Below are 21,017 nucleotides of genomic sequence, written 5' to 3'. Positions count from 1 at the left end.
CAAATGAAACTGCTGAACTTCAACTTTCTCTCCAACTCCAGCATTATTTTCCTATTCAATTTATGCTAAATGGTTTTCATCCCAGGGCTTCTGTAACATTTTTTCTGTGAGCTGTACAAGCCATTCCTGATATCCTGACACGGATCCCAGGGATGGAGCCTGCCTGGAGTTAAGGGCTGTTCACTGTAAATGCAGCATTTCAGCCAGGGAAACCACAGGGTTATTTATCAGTGTGCAGATCCCCTGGGATGGTTTGGATTCCTGTGTTTAGAACCCTCTGCTGCCTTCTCCAGGAGGGATTCCACCCTCTCCCATGGCCCAGGATGGTTCAGTGCTGGGCTCAGGCTGCAGAGGAGGCTCCTCCAGGGCTGCTCCTCACTGGATCCCTCTCACCCTGGCCTTGGAGCTGCTCCCAGCAGTTCCCATCCAGGTTTTCTGCCAGCACCAATTCCCATGTTCCAGCCTGGCCTGGCTCAGGGAGAGCCCCAAGTGCAGCTTTGCAGAGGGATGTGAAACCTGGCAGGGAAAAGCTGTGGGAATGAGCTTCTGACAGGGATCCCTCAGCTCCTGCTGAGCTCTGACAGCAGTGTCAGGACCCAGGGATCCCTCTGGCTGTCCAGGATGGCCCAGACCCTGCCAGGGGGCTCAGAGACCCTGGCACAGAGCCCAAAATGCCCCTGTGGGTTTGATTATGACCCATGGAGCAAATTACCAACCTTAGATGAAGATCAGCGAGCCACGACAGTTTAAGTAGAATATTAGTGAAGTTATCACGGGGTGGAAAAGTAGATTTTAGGGTTTTTGGTATGGGAGTTCAGGGGGCAAGATGGAGGGAACTGGGTGTGTCCAGCCTTTCTCCTTCTTCTTCTTGGCCTCCATCTTCTGCTGTGATGTTGGCACTTACAGATTGGTTTAGAGTAGAAGCTCAGTGTCTAACACAGGTGATGGGTATTGGGAAGGAATTGTAAACATTGTACAGGTAGTTTTTAGTATAAAGACATAACCCTGCCCTGGGGGCAGGCAGAGTGCCTGGAACTGTCCTGCTGGATGGACCTCGGCAGGGCAGGAGAAATTTTTTTATACATAAGGAACAATAAACAACCTTGAGACTGAGAAATGAAGAGCCCTGACTCCTTCTTCAAGCACCAGGCTGGGAAAGGAGACTTTGGAACTTTTCTTGGGTTCACTGTGAGCAGCAGAGATCCCGACAGCAGAGCAGGTGAGGAAGGAGTGTTGGAAATCAGAAACACAACCAGGAGTCCCCCAGGTGAACACCTACCCAAAGGTGGAATGCTGCTCATGGAAAGAAATCTGTGTAAATAGAATTAACTGCCTGCTTGCTCCTCCAAACCCCACCTTCCTGTTCTGAAGATACTCCTAGTTGTTTGGCAGATTTATAATGCCTTGGGATTAAACACAATATTGGATTGCTCTTGATGTATAATTCTGCTCCTCTGATGATTGAATTCACTTCACTCTGCTTCACAGCTTTTATATTTTATTTATTTCATTTTACGATTCCATTTTATTTTTCCAGTGTCACGCACCAGTACAAGCAAAGAACTGAGAACAAAGCTCTGGCATATTAAATCAATCAGAGGCGTTTACTTATTAATATCTTTTTTAGCCCGAGAACATTCTACAAAACGTGTGTGCTCAGGCACAGGCTGGGAGAGGCAGCCAAGCACTTTCCTGCTCAGCCTCCTCCTTTTATTCCCATCAAATTGTTTGCCAAAAGGTGGGCTTGAAGAGGAGCTGCACCTGTGCTCAGCAGCACAGACTCAGGTGGATTTATCACGGTTTTGGCACACGGAGCTGCCCGTGGAGAGACAGAGGAGAACTTTTCCGGAGGAAAAAATCCATTTTGATTTAGGTGAAATGTACATCTTTGAATTTAGTCTAAGCTTGCAAACGTTGCTGTTTAGTCTGACTGCCTGTTCTTGCAAAAAACCTCTGTTCTAAGAAACTGCTTCAGCCTAAGGACAGAGATAAGGGAGGGCCCCTTGAACTCTGCAACAGACAGAGAGGCTGCCATGAAAACCAGAGTCAAAATAACTCAAGAATTCTTTCTGATAAAGAAAAACATAGCAGCAAACGTCACGTGAAATCAGTAGAATGAACATATATAAACCTATTATTAAATTGTATGCATATGTATTTGAGAAAAAGATTTTTAAAAAAAAATCTGGAGTTCCCAGAGGCACGCGTGTCATTTTAAGAGAACAATTCGCACATGTGTCCAGCACTGTAATAAACACAGTGGCTTGTCACAGACATCTTTTATGGAAAAGCCTTTCCTTAGGAGTTTTCCTCCTGAGAAGCTGAGAGGCCTCAGGAACAAAATGTAACCAATGGTTATCTGCTGCTGTGGGATGCAACAGGTGCATCTGGGATTGGGCTCATGTGGTTGTTTCTAATTAATGGCCAATCACAGCCCAGCTGGCTCGGACAGAGAGTCCGAGCACCAAACCTTTGTTATCATTCTTTTCTATTCTATTCTTAGCCAGCCTTCTGATGAAATCCTTTAATCCTTTCTTCTATTCTTTTAGTATAGTTTTAATATAATATATATCATAAAATAATAAATCAGCCTTCTGAAACATGGAGTCAGATCCTCGTCTCTTCCCTCATCCTCAGACCCCTGTGAACACGGTCACAGTGGCTTTACAACTTTCACAAAAGTTGTGGAATTTGTTTGCTTCCACAAATCAGTGATTCCCGAGTTTTCCACCCAGGTGAGCTGGGGGATGCCAGCTCTCCCCTGGCAGGGATGGAAGTGACACTGAGGGACACAAGGAAAGGGCCCTCCAGCCCTGCAAATTCCAGCGCCAGCAGGTGCAGAAGTGACCTGGATCTAGAGCAGGAACCATCCTGGTGACATCTGTGATAGGTGAGTAATGCCATGATTGACTCTCACAATTAACAGACAAATCTCATGTATACAGGGTAAGAAAAGTTTTAGAGATTTATAGTTCTGTTGTACCCCTTGTGTGGTTATCAAGGGACAGCTGGCAGGGCTGGCTTGTCACTGTGGTGACACCTGAGCTCCAGTCAGGATTTGAGGAAGAGATCTCCTCCATCTCAGTTATCTCCACTGGGGTAGCTGAGAGGCATTTTATTCTGAATCTCATGAAAAGAATGAGGCAATACAGATGTTATAATTCACACCATCACAATCAGACATTTTCCCACACTTCCCACAGTACTGACTGTAATTATTACTGCAGGTACCGACTCCAATTACTACTGCAGGTACTGACTCTAATTATTACCACAGATACCGATTCCAATTATCACTGCAAGTATTTGTTGGATTTTACTCTTTTCTGACCCAGAGATGGGGTAACTGAGAGGCATTTTATTCTATTTTCAGTCTCAAAAAGAGACTGAAAATAGAGAAGGGTGAGGCAATACAGATGTTATAATTCACACCATCACAATCAGACATTTTCCCACACTTCCCACAGTACTGACTGTAATTATTACTGCAGGTACTGACTCCAATTATTACTGCAGGTACTGACTCCAATTATTACTGCAGGTACTGACTGTAATTATTACTGCAGGTGCTGACTAATTATTACTGAAAGTACTGATTCCAACGAGGGTTATTGCAGGTACTGACTAATTATGGACAGCAAAGAAGGGGCTGATGGACAGAACTTTGGGAGGGGTTAAAGGGTTAAAAAGGGAAAACCTCCATGGTGAGGGGGCTGAGCACATGGTGGGGAAAATTTTTTGCTCTCAGCGCCGTGACCTTTTTTCTTTATTCAGTCTTCTGTTGTATTTTTGATAAGGTTTAATAAACCTTCCTAGAACTATGAAAAGTGAGGAGCTATTTCTCACACATCCCTGGAGCTACAAACACCCCCCAAAATCCCCAAACTGGGGATTTTGTGTTGGGACACAGCTGCAAGCTCACAGATCTCCTGGGGGTGGATTTGCTTCCAGCACAGCTCACCCCACCCCTGTGCAGTCTGTTTGGAGCAGGGAAAAAGGCTGTTCTAAACCACAGATAAACACCTCCTGCCCCTGGCTGTGTCTGTGGTGGCCGTGGGGAGGCACAGCCTGACCTTTCCCTGCTGGCTCCATCCCACTGTGCGCCCCTCCCACTGTTTGTGGCTTAATCAACTCCACAGTCCTGAGGATCTTGTGGGAATCCACAAAATCAGAGGGTTTTGGGAAAGCTGCAAAAGGCCTCAGAGACAGCAGAACTGTGATTAGAGCTGAGCAGCAGCCATGAGATTGGGCAGCAGAAAAATTATGTAAGAAGTAGAAAAGTAAGGACAAATAGAGCAATGGTCTGTATATTAATGCTTGTCTAGAAAAACTCTCTAAGCTACAGAAAAGTTTATCTAGAGAGATATTAGGGAGTTTTAAGTTTAATAATGGAGCTCTGTGCATTGTGTTTGAAGGCTCACAAGCAGGGATTGTATTTGAAATAAGCAGGCATTGTTTAACCAAAGGTACCTGTGCTTACAGTGGTTGGATAGAACTACTGTCAATGTGCTTTTGCTTTGTGGGATTGGTCAAAACACTTATAAAGTGAGTTGTAACATTAAATTCTGGGTCTGCTGCCTGGGATGTGAGCTGGTGGCATCTCCCCATTGTCATAACCATGGAATGAGACTGATGCTGGAAAATCAAACAGCTCAAGGCACGTTCCCAGCAGTCCTGTCCTGTTTGTGATTTGTGCACAGCCCCCAGCCGGTGACAGACCTGACCGAGCTGGGCAGAGTGAGGCTGGCATTCCTGGGGCTGGGATTGCTGTGCTCAGTGCCCGCAGGTGGCACCGTTTCCCCGCAGTTCGGCTCCTCTGCTCGCCAGCAAGGAAAATCAATTTGCAGCTCAGCATCGCCCTGCAGGAGAGCAGAGCCCAGCTCAGCCTGTCCCGGGCACTGCGGTGTCCCAGCTCCTCGGGCACAGCCACAGCAGTGCCACCAGATGCCACCAGCTCCCCCAGCATCCTCCCCCCCTTCCCACAGACGCAAAACATCATCAAAAGCTCGGGTCTGGTGGAGAGCTCTGACGCCTTTTGAGCACTGCGGATGAATAATGCAATCAGCTGCTGCTTCAGGCAATCAGGACAGCTGAGGATGGCAGCAGCGATTTCGCCCGAATTGGGAAAAACATGTGCCCAGAAGAAAAAACAGAACAAACAGAAGAATGGTGGAATAATAGCCCAGCAAATGGCTGGCAGGGAGGCACAGGATGTGTTATTGCAGACGTTAAACGCAGCAGTAATCGATGTCTGCCCTCTCCTTCCCCCCTTGCTGAGCAGCAGAGGGGACTGGGAGGGACTGGAACCAGCGGGGGTTTGGAATGGGGCATAGGAGAGCTGATAAGAGGCATTATTTGCATTTTCACGGAGATAAGGACGCCGAAATTGCAATCAGTCAGCTCAGCTGAGACTCCAGGATGCTCAAGGCAAGGACAGCAAGAGCTCCAAAGCTCCCCAAGGGGAGAAGGGGAGGGAAGAGCGGGGTGGCTGTGCCAGGGTGACACCAGAGCCCCTCGCTCTGCCAGGGTCCCCTGGGCAGGAGGAAGGCTCAGACTGGAGAAGGAAACCTTTGCCCATTCCCTTTCCTTGCCAGGACTGCACTCTGTGAACTTCCAGCTGTGCCCAGAGCAGGAACGGGTCACTCCCAAATCCCAGCCCCTCAGCAGCAGAGCTGAGTCCCTGTGTTAAAAACGGGAACAGGCTCCTGGTAATTTCAGCATTCATTATAAAAAAAGAAAGGCCTAAAGCAAGGGGGCCCGGGCCGAGCAGGAGCGTTCCTTCGAGGGTGCTGCAGCACCGGCACTGATGGCCCCGATGTCCCAGATTCAATGGGTCAGGAGCCCCTTTTTATCCTGTTTTTTGTCCCTTTGGGTTGGTTTCTGTTCGGATCCTTCAGCTGCATGAAGGTTTTAGGCCTTGATTGGCCATGACAGTTCTGCCCAGGCTGGCTCTTTCGCTTGGGGGAGGTCCCGGGTCCCCATGCTGGTAAAAACGAGAGCAGGCTCCTGGTACTAAAGTGATTTCAGCATTTATTATAATAAAGAGAAAGGCCTAAAGCAAGGGGGATTTCAGCATTTATTATAAGAAAAGAAAGGCCTAAAGCAAGGGGGCCCGGGCCGAGCAGGAGCGTTCCTGTGGAGGATGGAGCAGCGCCGGCGCTGGGGCTGCTCAGCAGCGATGGCCCCGGTGTCCCAGATGGAGCAGCACAATTCAGTGGGTCAGGAGCCCCTTTTTATCCTGTTTTTTGTCTCTTTGGATTGGTTTCTGTTTGGATCCTTCACTTGCATGAAGGTTTTAGGCCTTGATTGGCCATGACAGTTCTGTCCAGGCCAGCTTGTGGTGCACTGTACTGAAGTGTGTTATGGTACCTTGAGTACCGGATTTCTTACAACTCCCCTTTTAACCCCTTTTACAATAGAATAACCAAACTAACAGCACGTGCTTAACGATCTAGCAACTATTTTCCAACAGTTTCTAACCTATTTTTAACATGGGATGGGTGCTCTGGAGGGCACCTCCCATCCATCCATGCTGTGGGGACAGCAGAGACCAAGCTGAGCACTCACAGATTAAACCCTTCTGTTCCCCCCGCTCGCAGGCCTGTCTAGGTGAGAAATGAAGGAACGGAACCACATTTCCCAGCCTGCACACCCCCAGCCCCTTCCCCTGCGGCCTCCATGGAGGGTGGGAGTGAACGCTTTGCACAAACACCGGAGCCCCTGAGCCCTGCTTGGCAAACAGCCCCCACTCCTCCTGAAGGGGCCCTGAACCTTCCAGGTGCAGAATAAAACAGATTGGTCTGGAATTTGGAAGCAAATGAGCCATGCTGCTTGCTCCAGGCTCCCAATTTAATAAACATGCATCTATATCTAATGGACAGTCTGTCACTTCCCTTTAACAGAAATCACCTGCTCCTCTAATAATCATTAAACAAATTGACAGCGGGATAGCCACGGCCTCTCATCTCAATGCCACCTGCAGCAGGACTGAAATAATCCACCCCCATCTCCCCAGAAAGGCCATTATTCTGCTTAATTGGAAGGCACAAACACCCCCTCCAAGTGTGACACGGCGTCAGACATGGCCACGAGGAGAATAAACTGCATAAGAATTCCTTTTGTTTATTTAATGTGTGTTTTATTAGCGACATCATTCCTCATTTCCTCCTAATGAGGGTGATAATCGCTCCTGTTTCCTGCAGTGCCTCCTCTGCTCAGGCCAGAGCAGCTTTTTGGGGCAGAACTGCCAGCAGGGACATCCTGTGAAAAACGCCAATCGCTTGTTTTGAAAATTTTAAAAGTTTAATTTTAATAAATGGTTATAAAAATAATAGTAATACAATTAGAGTAATAATAATCTGGGCAAATTGAATTAGGACAATATGAGAAGATAAATACAAAGAGTTACAGACAGTCCAGGTACCTTTTTCTGGGCAGCACGAGCCCGAAAAAGGACCCACGTTAACAGAGGATTAACCCTTAAAAGCAACAGCCTGTTGCATATTCATACACCCCATCCATGATGCATAAATTCCATTCAAACACAGGATTCTGTCTGGGCAGTGTCAGCTTCTTCCTCTGAATCCTGACAGCGCCTTCGAGGCAGGAAGAAGTTGATTTCTTCTGATAAGAAGGCAATAAATTCTTTTTCTCTGAAAGATTCAGGTGTCCTGTGGCTGCTATCTCGCTGCGAGTCCTTTCTTTAAAAAAAGTATCCTACATAGCATAGTTTCTATTTTAACAATTTTTATAACCTGAAACTATATTCAACACACTGCTTAAGAGAATGAATACAACATAACTTTCTAACACGACACATATAATATTCATTTTAATATTTACGAAAAGCCAATCATAAAATACATGCATTTTTTACACATCCCAAAAGCTGCTGCAGACACCTCTGGGAGTTTTTAAGTCCTCTTTTGGAAGGGATGAGAATTTATCTCCTCCACATCCTTGTCTGGCAGGATCCAAGGGGATAATGGGACTTCTGACATCACCTGTAGAGCTCTGCTAAGGCCCAGGGTGGCAAATATCCTTGACAGCAATAAAGATACTTCAAGGTTCACAATAATTGGAGGGGAAAAAAAATCTCAGAAAGGGAGATTGTCAGCACTGTCAGGTATTTGCCTCAAGCATCTGCTCCTCTTAAGCCTGGCTCTTGTTCTGCCTCCCCATGCCCTGATTCCAGACAGCTCCAAGCCCTGCCTGGTGCTGGCCCTCAAAACCTCTCACCCCCAGCGTTCATTACTGAGGGACACTCGAAATTAATGAAGAATTCTCTCAGCCACCCCCTGCAGTCAGTCTGATTGTCTCAGTCCTGCTTGTTTGGAAGTCCTGGAGCACTTTATGGGGCCTCTTGTGCCTGATGAGGGCACAAAAGCCATTCTTGGGAGAAAGGAGCCGGAGGAGCAGCCCTGCACTTGGGGAATTCCCACTGAGCTGGGGCCATCCTCTGCCAGCTGGGCACAGAAATTTTGTGGGGAATTGTGATAGATGAGTAATGAGATGATTGACTCTCACAATTAACGGACAAATATCATGTATGTAGGGTAAGAAAAGTTTTATAGATTTATAGTTCTGTTGTACCCCCTTGTGTGGTTATCAAGGGACAGCTGGCAGGGCTGGCTTGTCACTGTGGTGACACCTGAGGAAGGTGATTTGAGGAAGAGATCTCCACCACTGGACAGCCAAGAAGGGGCTGATGGACAGAACTTTGGGAGGGGTTAAAGGGTTAAAAAGAGAAAACCTCCATTATGAAGGGGCTGAGCACATGGTCCAGACCCCAGAACCACTCACAGCCACTGGCACTGGCCAAGCCATCACGCAGGAACTCTTCTCCAAAACAGAACATCATTTTCTGTGAATGATCTGAGCCCTCAGACGCTGACAGGTGTGATAGGTGAGTAATGCCATGATTGACTCTCACAATTAACGGACAAATATCATGTATGTAGGGTAAGAAAAGTTTTATAGATTTATAGTTCTGTTGTACCCCCTTGTGTGGTTATCAAGGGACAGCTGGCAGGGCTGGCTTGTCACTGTGGTGACACCGGAGGAAGGTGATTTGAGGAAGAGATCTCCACCACTGGACAGCCAAGAAGGGGCTGATGGACAGAACTTTGGGAGGGGTTAAAGGCTTAAAAAGGGAAAACCTCCATTGTGAAGGGGCTGAGCACATGGTGGGGAAAACCTTTTGCTCCCGGCACTGTAACCTTTTTTCTTTATTCAGTCTTCTGTTGTATTTTTGATAAAGTTTAATAAACCTTCCTAGAACTATGAAAAGTGAGGAGCTATTTCTCAGAGAATTCATCTCAGCAAGGCACCAGGGAGGGTTTTCCTCCATTTGGGCTCCAGCAAAGAGCTCTGGCTTATCCTACCCCAGGTAAATCCTCCCTCAGGCCCAGCCCTGCTGGGAAAGGGCGGAGGAGGAGCTGCAGAGGGATCGGGGCTGCTCAGCCATCAGCCCCTCGGTGCTGAACAATCTCCACGGATGGAGAGGGCTCTGAGCTCCCATCGAAACCTCTCAGCAATCAGGAGGAGCCGAATGAGCCTCATCCACCCTCCAGAGCATCCAAGTGTCAGAGCCGAGGCCCTGGAACTGATTGGAGCCTCTGGTTATTGCCCTGTGCTCCTCTCTGACTATACCCTGGCCAAAAACAGCTTAGGGAGTGACAAAAGTACACAGCCCCTGGGGCTGTGCCATCCCACAGACCCCACAGACATGTCCTGAGCCCTGCAGACCCCACAGACCTGACCCAGGCCCTACAGACCCCACAGACCTGACCCTGGCCCTACAGACCCCACAGATCTGTCCTGAGCAGGGTTTGGGGCCCTGCTGGTCCCACACAGCTCCATCCTGGGGTTTTGTGCTCCCAGGGTGGCTTTGGGGCCCTGCTGATCCCACACAGCTCCATCCTGGGGGTTTTGTGCTCCCAGGCAGGGTTTGGGGCCCTGCTGGTCCCACACAGCTCCATCCTGGGGGTTTTGTGCTCCCAGGCAGGGTTTGGGGCCCTGCTGGTCCCACACAGCTCCATCCTGGGGGTTTTGTGCTCCCAGGCAGGGTTTGGGGCCCTGCTGGTCCCACACAGCTCCATCCTGGGGGTTTTGTGCTCCCTGGCAGGGTTCGGGGCATTGCTGGTCCCACACAGCTCCATCCTGGGGGTTTTGTGCTCCCTGGCAGGGTTCGGGGCATTGCTGGTCCCACACGGCTCCATCCTGGGGTTTTTGTGCTCCCAGACAGGGTTCGGGGCATTGCTGGTCCCACACAGCTCCATCCTGGGGGTTTTGTGCTCCCTGTCAGGGTTTGGGGCCCTGCTGGTCCCACACAGCTCCATCCTGGGGTTTTTGTGCTCCCTGGCAGGGTTTGGGGCCCTGCTGGTCCCACACAGCTCCATCCTGGGGGTTTTGTGCTCCCTGGCAGGGTTTGGGGCCCTGCTGGTCCCACACAGCTCCATCCTGGGGGTTTTGTGCTCCCAGGCAGGGTTTGGGGCCCTGCTGGTCCCACACAGCTCCATCCTGGGGTTTTGTGCTCCCTGGCAGGGTTTGGGGCCCTGCTGGTCCCACACAGCTCCATCCTGGGGTTTTTGTGCTCCCAGACAGGGTTCGGGGCATTGCTGGTCCCACACAGCTCCATCCTGGGGTTTTTGTGCTCCCAGACAGGGTTCGGGGCCCTGCTGGTCCCACACGGCTCCATCCTGGGGGTTTTGTGCTCCCTGTCAGGGTTTGGGGCATTGCCGGTCCCATCCAGGTCCCCTCTGAGCCCAGGTGCAAATCACCAGGGACAGAACCAGGGCTGGGCCCACTCAAACAAGGAAAGGTTCCCCCTGCTCCGTGCTGTTATAAATAAAAAATCTGCTATTTTTTTTGGGGGGGGGGGGGGGAAAGGGTTGCAGAACCAGTTAAACCAGTTGCTGCCAAGGTGAAGTTCTGCCTGTTTGTTATTGTAATCACCGGTCATTTTCGTTAATTGCTCCTTTTGTATCGGTAAGGCCCTGCCTGGGGCTAAGCTGATGGTCCTGCTACCCAGACGGTGAGAGGAGGGGACATGAGGGGGGGGCATCAGAGAGAATGCAAAATAACCTCGAAAACAACGAGCCAATATAGAATTAAGATAGTAGAGTGATGTTTGGACATGAGGAACAGCGTGCCGAGCCTGCAGAGATGCTGAAAACCTTTGTTGTCTCTCGCCCTGAGCAAAGAACCTCAGCTGGAACCAAGACCCCCGAGCCTGGAAAAGTCAAAAGTGGAAACATGGGGTACAAACCCGCTGCTCTCGAGAAGATGGGACCCCCAGCTCTGTTCCTTAGTGGACAAAGCTGCACATTCCTTCTTCTCCAAGTCACCCTGGGAGCAGCAACAGTGAAACCGTGGATCCATCGAGCTTCCCAACCTTGAGCTGATCACCTTTAATAAAGGCACTAAAAGGAGAAAAAGCCTCTTGCCCTGTTTATTCCTCGTGCCATGATCAAAAAACCTTCCCTGGATGTAGGAGAGCTGCCCAAAGTGCCTCAGACAGGCAGAGATTAACAGGCCTAAATGATACATGTGCTCTAATTAGAGAGTGTAATCACCTCGGGCTGATCATTATTGCTGCCTTTATGTTTATCATTGCACTGCATTAAGGTCCCTGGCAGTTCTTTCATCTGACTTACACTCAAGGACATCAGGTTTTAATCATTAAACACCTTAAACACTGTTTTTCAGGAATCTTTGAAGAATAATTATTTTACCAGTATAAACTGTACATCTCTGAAGGTTGATTTAAAACCCTCTCATCTCCAGCTGCTGCACTTATGTCAACAGAGCTCTTTGGAAATCAGGCTTGGGGAAAGGAGCACAGAAAATACAGAAAAAATGTTTTGTCATTCTTACTCTACTTTTTCATCTATTTTGTTTTGTTGGAGGGTTCTCAGCTCCACTCTGGGACCTGTCAAAGTTTCAGCCCTGTCAGAGCTGAGGGGGTTTTCACTGGGGACAACACTTTCCTTCTGATTTCCTTCCATGTTCCTGCTCACACCTTTCTGCTCACACCCAGGTGCTCCCCTGCACTTTTCCCATAAGGAGAAAAAACAAACAAAAAAAAATGGAATTGAAATTGCCACGTGATTTCCCTTCCAAAAGCTCTCTTCAGGGAGAGCAGGGGAGACCTTTCAGGAAGGATTAGCTGGGACTTTACACACATCCTCTGCCACAAGCACTGGGGATGGGGTGAAATTAATTTGGGATGGGGTAAAATTCAGTTGGGATGGGGTAAAATTCAGTTGGGATGGGGTGAAATTCAGTTGGGATGGGGTGAAATTCAGTTGGGATGGGGTGAAATTCAGTTGGGATGTAGTGGAATTCAGTTGGGAAGTGGTGAAATTCAGTTATGGTGTGGTGAAATTCAGTTGTGGTGTGGTGGAATTCATTTATGATGTGGAATTCAGTTGTGACGTGGTGGGATTCAATTGTGACGTGCTGCTGGAATTCACTGCCTCCTGCAGAATGCAGGGATCTGGCTGGGAATATAAAACTGAGATATGAAAGCAGCCCCTTCTCAGTCTTTTTGCAGGGGAAGTGCAGAGGGAGCAGTGGCAGAGCTGCATGGAGCTTGGGGCAAGGACAGGGACACAGGGATGGACGCCCTGGAGCTCCAGGAAGGTTCCTCAGGCTGCTGAAAGCCACTGCAGCTCCTCTGGGTGCCCCTGCAAGGACAATGCTCCCTTCTCCTGCCTCCCAGGCACTGCTGAGCACAGGGACAGCCCCAAACCTCATTATCTGCAAGGTTAAAATCCAGAAATTCCCATCCTGAGCCTAACGACCTTCTCAGGAGCAAGCCCTGAATCAAAGTGTCCAGGCCCTGCTCTGTAATTACTCCAGGACAGCCCCAAACCTCGTTATCTGCAAGGTTAAAATCCAGAAATTCCCATCCTGAGCCAATGACCTTCTCAGGAGCAAAGTGTCCAGAATCTCAGGAGCAAAGTGTCCAGAATCTGAATCAAAGTGTGCAGACCCTGTTCTGTAATTAGAAGCTCCAGGACAGCCCCAAACCTCATTATCTGCAAGGTTAAAATCCAGAAATTCCCATCCTGAGCCAAACGACCTTCTCAGGAGCAAGCCCTGAATCGAAGAGTCCAGACCCTGTTGTGTAATTAGAAGCTCCACATAACCACAGGTTGTTTTTACCGTGTGTTTTCCCCCTTTGATCGCTCAGAGGCTCAGTGTGCTAACTCTGCTCAGTGAAACGAACAGTGCTGGGCATCCCCAGCCTCACAAATTCAATACAAACACTACAAAAACTGCAAACATTCCTGACCCAACCTGCATTTCTGATGCAGCTCACGGCAGGCTGGAGCCAGAGCCTTTTGAAATTCAGATGAAGCCCTTTCCAAATCTGTTTGAACACTGTGGGGCTGGGCTGGCTCCTCTCACACGTGCCATGGATGCTTTTCCTGCATGAATACCAATAATTCCCAATAAAAGCACCTTTGCAGAGCGTGGCCAGGCACAGAAATCCGCCGGCAAAAGGCAGAGGGCTCCTTGTCCCAGCTGCCAGCCCTGAGCAGGACAGGGAACTCCTCCACAGGACAGGAATTGGTTGTGTTTGGGAAGATAAAGCCCCACAAATGCACTGCCCCAGGCAAAGGGAGCTGCAGGAATGGGAATGTGCTTTTTAAGGAGTTCTACAACACAACACTGAGCCTCCAGCCAAGAATTCTCTCTTATTATTAGAAAATCAATTACTCCTTCCAGTCTGGACTGCAAATATTGGAGGTGGCTGAATAGCCTGGGATGTTTTTCACTCATAAACTTCTCTCTCTACAGTGGGAGTAGCAGAGAGGGGGTAATAAAATTTGTGTCTTGTGGTTCCTGCACATTTCAATATTGCTCTTCTGCAGTGCAGCCTGGTGAATGGAAAACAAATTTAAATGGAGATAAAAGCCCAGGCAGATCTCATCCATCCATTTTGTTAACTGCTGTCATGGGCAGAGATGGAATTTGGCTCCTTTGGGAAAGGCACTTGCCATTTTTTCTCAGTGTGGAGCTGAAACTTATTACTGTCCCTGAGCAGGAGGAGTTCCTTGTGTGGGATGGGTGGGGATGGAGCCTGGCTTTGAAATGGGATCACTGGGGTTCCTTCCTGCTTTGCTCCTCAGGAACACACAAATCCTCTGCCCATGTTGTTCTGTGTTCATTTTCATTCTCCAGCCCCCATTACAACTGTGCTTTTTTCCTTGATAATTATTTGAATAAATATTTGAATATTTGCATTTCCTCCAAAGAACCTGGCAGAAAGAACGCTGCTGCACAGCCTGCCTTGTCCCTTGTCACACTCAGGGACACACAGCCAAGAGCCTGGTTCAGCTCTGGAAATCCAGACCCACAGCTGGGCAGTGCAAAGCCCAAATGCCCCACTCTAGCCCGGAATGCAGGGTGGTGCCAAGGGCCCCTGTCCCTCCTGGGCTTGCTCAGGAAGGAGCTGGGGATGCTTTGGGAGCTGATGCCAGCTGAGCCAGTTCTGCACGTGCTGACACCTTCCTGTGACCAGGGCACGGTGCCAACCAAGGACCCCACATTTCCAAACTCAGCGGTTGCCTACCTTGGACAGTTTTCAAAACCCCTGCAATCTCCAGAACCAAACAACTGCAAGTCACTCTGTGCTTTCCTGGAAGGAGACTGCGACTTCTCCCTTGTCACCACGATATTTTCTTAAAAATCCCTTTGCTGGGATTTCTTCTCCTGGGAAGTTGAGAAGCCTCAGAGAAAAATGTAAATAATAATGATCTGATTTTCTTCTCCTGTGTTTTGCTGCTTTGGAATGCGGTTTGGACATTGTTTACCAACAGGGGCATGGTTGGTTGGTTCCATGTGAATTGTTTTTACTTAATGACCAATCACCATCAGCTGTGTCTGACTCTGAGGACTCAGTCATGACTTTTTATTAATCATTCTTGCTAAGCCTTCAGTCTGTATCCTTTTTCTTTAGTATAGTTTTAGTATAGCATTAACATAATATAATACATACAATTTATTATATAATTGTGGAATTTATTTATTTTTATTATAGTTATTATAGGTATTAATATCGTTTACTTGTTATGATTTATTAATTATCATATAACAACAATATAATTTAATTTATATATAATTATATATATACAATATATTATATAATTATAGAATTTATTTATTATTTATTTTTATTATATTTATTATATATAATATAATAATCAATCAGCCTTCTGAGAACATGGAGTCAGATTCTCATCTCTCACCTCGTCCTGGGGACCCTCACAAACTCAAACACCACACTCCCTCCTGCTGGGACCAGAGATCATTAACATCATCAATGTTCTCCTTAAAACCGTTTGGAGACCGTGACAAGCCCCATTTGTCCCTGACAAGGCAGCTGGGAGTGTGTTGGAAAGGCCTCAGCCTGGCTGCTGTGCCCTGACAGGTGGAGTTGCTGTTTTGCTAAAGGAACTGTCATTTCATCAATCTTTTCAGCTGGCTCCAGAAGGGAAAACCCTCCATTGCACTTGCTTTCATTTCTGCTTTTAGTTTTCAGAAAAGCTGTCTTTAAAACACAAATGTAAGACCCCCAGGAGGGGAGGAAACAGCTCAGAGGTACCCGATTCCTCAAACTGAGCCATTTTTGCTCAAGTTGTTAACAAGCTGGCTTCAATTTCTGCCTTTACACCTTTATTCTGATGGCTTCACACCACACCAAGCTCCCTCCAGCACCTTCCCCTTGCTGCTTCTCCAAAATGGCAAATCCACACATGCAAATGTAGGAGTAGCTCTTGTTTTGGGCAATAAAGCTGATGCCAGAGCAGATAAATAAAGTGGACCCAAAATCAATCTATGCAGCTAATGTGGGACTTCTTACCTTTTAAATCCTCCCAGAAGCACAGGACAAGTTTCTAACCCAGCTGCAGCAGCTGCCCTGCAAAAAAAATGAAATGCAGAAGGGTCTGGTGAAGGTTCTCATAAAAGCCAGAAAAGATTCAAAACCAGAACTGTGGCAGGTTCAGAGCTTTCCTGCAGATCCTGCTGCAATTCCCAGCTCCTCCATCCCTCCTCTGCCACTGTGATATTTAATGAAAAATCCCTGTGCCAGGATTTCTTCTCCTGGGAAGCTGGGAACCTTCAGCTTCTCCCTGTTGTGCTCCTCTGGAATGTGACTTGGAGAACTGTTTATCCAGCATGTGAATTGCTTTTAATTGATGGCCAATCACAGCCAGCTGTGTCAGACTCTCTGGTCAGTCATGAGTTTTAATTATTAATTCCTTTCTAGCCTTCTGATGTCTTTTTTCTCTTTCTTTAGTATAGTTTTATAATATGATATGATATGATATAATCCTTCTGAGAACTTGGAGTCAGATTCTCATCTCTCACCTTGTCTTGGGGATCCCAACACCACAACACTCCGGCTCCTTCTCCTGGAGGGGTTTGTGCAGCCACCCCTAATGAACCCCAGGTCATTAATTACCCAAACTCCCTGACCAGGGCCACCTGAGCTCCAGTTCTCCAGGGGGCTCCACCAGCTCCTGTTCAGATCTTTCCTGAAGCTGTCACACCCTGACTCATCAGGAGCCTGAGAACAAAGTGTTGGCATCATTTAAAAAATAAAATACAAGCAAAGCAAAGATGCTTGCAATGACATCTTTGATGTTTTATAGATTAAGAGAGTCTCTCATGAATAACAGTCATTCCTTGTGTCATCCCTTTTCTGGCTTGGAGAGTTTTCATTAACTGAGATTAACATTAACTGGAAAATAATTAAACTGGCTTAGAGAGTCTGGCCTTCCCATCAGCACCAGCAATAATTAATCAACACAATCAATAGATTTTAATAGCATTAAAATTCTGATTTACTGCCTTATTCCTCAAGCCCACACCTCCCACTTCTATTCTTAGCCTCACTGTGGGCAGGATAGTCCTTAGGACAATACCAAGGGAACAAATATAGAAATTAAAATCAACCTTCATTTTCACTGTCCCTGTAAGAAGAGGTTGTATTTTTTTTTCCCTCATAATTTTTTCTTCATAACTCCTCAACATCAGTCACCTCGGGCCTGTGATTCTGAGCTCATCAGGTTCCCTGTTAGCTCCATAAAAACAAAATAAGGAGAATAAAACGGGAACCAGTGCTTAGGGTGAAGGGGGCAGAAGCAGCTCAGCCCCACCTGGGGCAGAGGATTCCTTGGCAGGGCCAGGGCAGGAAGGTCACAGAATCCTGCAGACCCAAATTCAGGCAGATTTTACCCATGGATCAGTGGGGATCCACCAGGTTCTGAGGCAGTTTGGTCCTGCTGAGCACTGGTAGAGTGTTGAAAATTGCAATGCAGGATGTTTTCCATTACCATCTGTAGGGCAGATTATCTTCTGTCCAGTGGGCAGTTTGCCTTATCTCTCTCTCTGAGTGACCACAATCACTCCTCCCTCGGGAGGGGACACTGCTGATAACAGCTATGGAATGTCCCTGCATGGCTGATAAGAACTGCAGCATCCCATTGGGAGATGGGAGCCCAGAGGGAGGAGCCAAGCATTCCTACCCGGATATAATCCAGAGGTTTGGAGACACCAGCACGGCTTCTCCACGGGATTCCCCAGAGGAGCAGCAGCTGCCTCTCCTTCCCCTGAATCTTCAGAGGAAGAGACTCCACCCTTCTCCAGGATCCCTGCTCCAGCAGAGCCACCCCTGGCACTGCAGGAGGGCTGAGCCACAATTCCAATGGTTCTGCTGCCCACACCCTGACCCACAGGGTGTCAGGCTGGGTTCTGACTCTGGCAGTGTTGGTTTGGTCACTGCATTGCTTATTTTATCCTTTTTTTTTCCTTTCCCTATTAAAGAACTGTTATTTCCTGCTCCCATATTTTTACCTGAGAGCCCCTTAATTTAAAATTTATAGCAACTCAGAGGGGTGGGGAGGGTTTACATTCTCCATTTCAGGGGAGGCTCCTGCCTTCCTTAGCAGACTCCTGGCTTTCCAAACCAAGACATGGAGAAAGGCTCCAGCCAAAGCCCTTGCTCTGGGGTTTCTCTGCACCCAGGCACGCCCTGAGCACAGAAAATGAGCTGGATCTCCTCTCCCCAGTGGTTTTGGTGCTTTATCACGAGGGGACAGCTTTAATTCTGTATTTCTCCACGTCTCTGGAGCTCTTTTAATTAACTTTCAGCTTGCTCAGGAAGCTGAGTATCCCATGCTCTCTGTTAGAGCTGCATTAACCATTTCCTTATCAGCAGGAGCCACATTTTATCTACTGCCAGCACTGCCCACACCTGAGAGCAGCAGCAGCAGCTCCTGGGCACAAGGGGGATCCTCCAGCCCTCTGTAACTGAGTTCTACCACTGGGAAATGAGGAAAAAATGAAATCCCAGGTACTTCCTAAGCCTCTGAATGCAAGGCCTAATCCAGGTAATCCCAAAGCAATCTTGCTGGCAATCTAATTGTGTTTTCTGAGGAGGAGGCTGCAAGAACAGTTTGTTTACACATAATTGGATCCCTTTATATGTTTGGATTGTGCTTATTTCTGAAACCTCTCAAAATTGAAAGGTCTCCTGGAATATTTGGCTTGGCTTTTCACTCCAGCCTGAGGGATTACCCATTATTTTGCACATAATGGCCCAGACAAATATGAATTTTGTATTAGCAAAGATCAGAAAGTACAGCTCTCCCTCGAGGGCCAGCAATGGGGAGACACCAGGAAAACTGAGGAAATGGTGCTGATTTTTAAATCCCTTTTTATGTTGATTTGTTTCTCTTAGGAAGCTCTTGCTGTCTACAGCAGCTTCCCTGGTGGAAATGCAGCTCCGTGGGGAGAGCAGGGGAGGAGAGGCTCCACATTTGAGGGTTTGTAAAGTGTCTTGGTTTGGAAAGCCAGGAGTCTGGAAGGAAGGCAGGAGCCTCCCCTGAAATGGAGAATGTAAACCCTCCCCACCCCTCTGAATTGCTATAAATTTTAAATTAAGGGGCTCTCAGGCAAAAAATATGGGAGCAGGAAATAACAGTTCTTTAATAGGGAAGAAAATAAAAGGATAAAATAAACAATGCAGTGAACTAAACCAACAGTGCCAGAGTCAGAACCCAGCCTGACACCCTGTGGGTCAGGGTGTGGGCAGCAGAACCATTGGAATTGTGGCTCAGCCCTCCTGCAGTGCCAGGGCTGGTTCTGCTGGAGCAGGGATCCTGCAGAGAAGGATGGATTCTGCCTCTGAAGATCCAGGGGAAGGAGAGGCAGCTGCTGCTCCTCTGGGGAATCCCGTGGAGAAGCCGTGCTGGTGTCTCCAAACCTCTGGATTATATCCGGGTAGGAATGCTTGGCTCCTCCCTCTGGGCTCACATCTCCCAATGGGATGCTGTAGTTCTTATCAGCCATGCAGGGACATTCCATAGCTGTTATCAGCAGTGTCCCCTCCCGAGGGAGGAGTGATTGTGGTCACTCAGAGAGAGAGATAAGGCAAACTGCCCACTGGACAGAAGATAATCTGCCCTACAGATGGTAATGGAAAACATCCTGCATTGCAATCTTCAACATAAAGTCACCACAGCTTTCACCCAGATCTTTGTCTGCATCTGCCCAGGGAAGGGCTGGGCAGGGTCCCCCTGTCCCTGTTCCCACCCCAGTCCCAGCTGGGAGCACCTCAGTCACCCCCACACCCCAGGAGGGGATTCCAGAGCACAGAACAGCACAGCAGAAGCTGCTGGTGGCTACAGAGGGAGCTCAGCCCTGATCTGGGACAGAGCTCCTTGTACAGACACCCCTGGTGCCACCTCCATCCCAGGGGAACCTTCCCTGGCTGTTCCTTCCCCTTCCTGGGGACATTCCCCCCCAGCTCCCACACCCCAGTTAGCGGCTCTGCCACAGAGCCTCCATGGGGGCTGGAATGTGAATTCCAGGATTTTGCCAGGACATTTTGCACCAGCTCAGCGAGAAACCCACAAGGCCACTGCTGGCTCCATCCACGGCCAGTGCCTGGTGCTGGAGGAGGAAACAGCAATCCAGAGAGCCAAACATGGGGATTTGTGTGCCCAGAACTTTCCTTTCCTTTTTCTTTTTCCCTTTCCTTTCCTCTTTCTTTTTCCCTTTCCCTTTTCCTCCCCTTCCATTTCCGCCTTTCCTTTCCTCTTTCCCCTGGAAACTCCCAGGGCAGAGCAGTCCCTGTGGGACCCTGCTGACCCCACAAGTGTGGGGTGGGCAGCAAATCAAAGCAATCAGCACCATCTGGGGGGGTCAGGGACAGAGCAGCACCTGATCTGCTGGCACAGCTGATCCTCATCACCCTGATTGCAGCTGAACCCTCCCAGCCCTCAGCTTTGGAGCCGTCCTGATGTACAGAAACAACCCCGAATCTGCAGCTCCAGCTCAATCCAGTCACTCCACAAAAAAAGAACCTTTCATGCTTGCTGTCATAGGAGACAAAAGCAGCAGCCTGCCTCGCTCCTCCTGACACTTGTAAAGCTTTTCAAACCAGGCACACAAGATTTGTCAGAACAAAGTTGACATTTTAAATGAAGAGTAATGATGAAATGTCTAAAGATGTGCTGCAGAAACGCTCTCACAGAGAGTGCTGGCAATTTGAATACAACAGCGATGTGTCATCGTGGAAAAGTCAAAGCAGGGATTCTTTCATGTGGCTAAACAGGGGGATAAATTATGGAAAAACTGCAGGAGTTGTGATGCAGAAGGGGGAATTCATCAGTCTGGGGTTTGGGGTTCCACATGTGTGAACCTGTGTTGGGAACTGCTCCTGACACGAGCACAGATATTCCATGGACAAAGAGCAGGTGGAGAGCAAGGTTTGGTTCTCCAAAAAGCCAAAGCAAACAAAGCCTGTTCTGATCTGTTGAGCTGAATTTGGAGAACCCCTCCACCCCTTCAGCATTTCAGCTGCTCTAACAGCACAGATAATGGTAAATGTATTGGAAATAGCTGAGGCTCGGGGAAGAGATAAAATGTGTGGAAATGCAGCTCAGCATTTAACACCCTGCACTGGCCAGGGCAATCCTGAGTTCTTTACAGGGATG

Source organism: Molothrus ater, chromosome 28, assembly GCF_012460135.2.
Source record: "Molothrus ater isolate BHLD 08-10-18 breed brown headed cowbird chromosome 28, BPBGC_Mater_1.1, whole genome shotgun sequence".
Taxonomy (NCBI): Eukaryota; Metazoa; Chordata; class Aves; order Passeriformes; family Icteridae; genus Molothrus; species Molothrus ater.
This window is presented reverse-complemented; position numbering follows the sequence as displayed.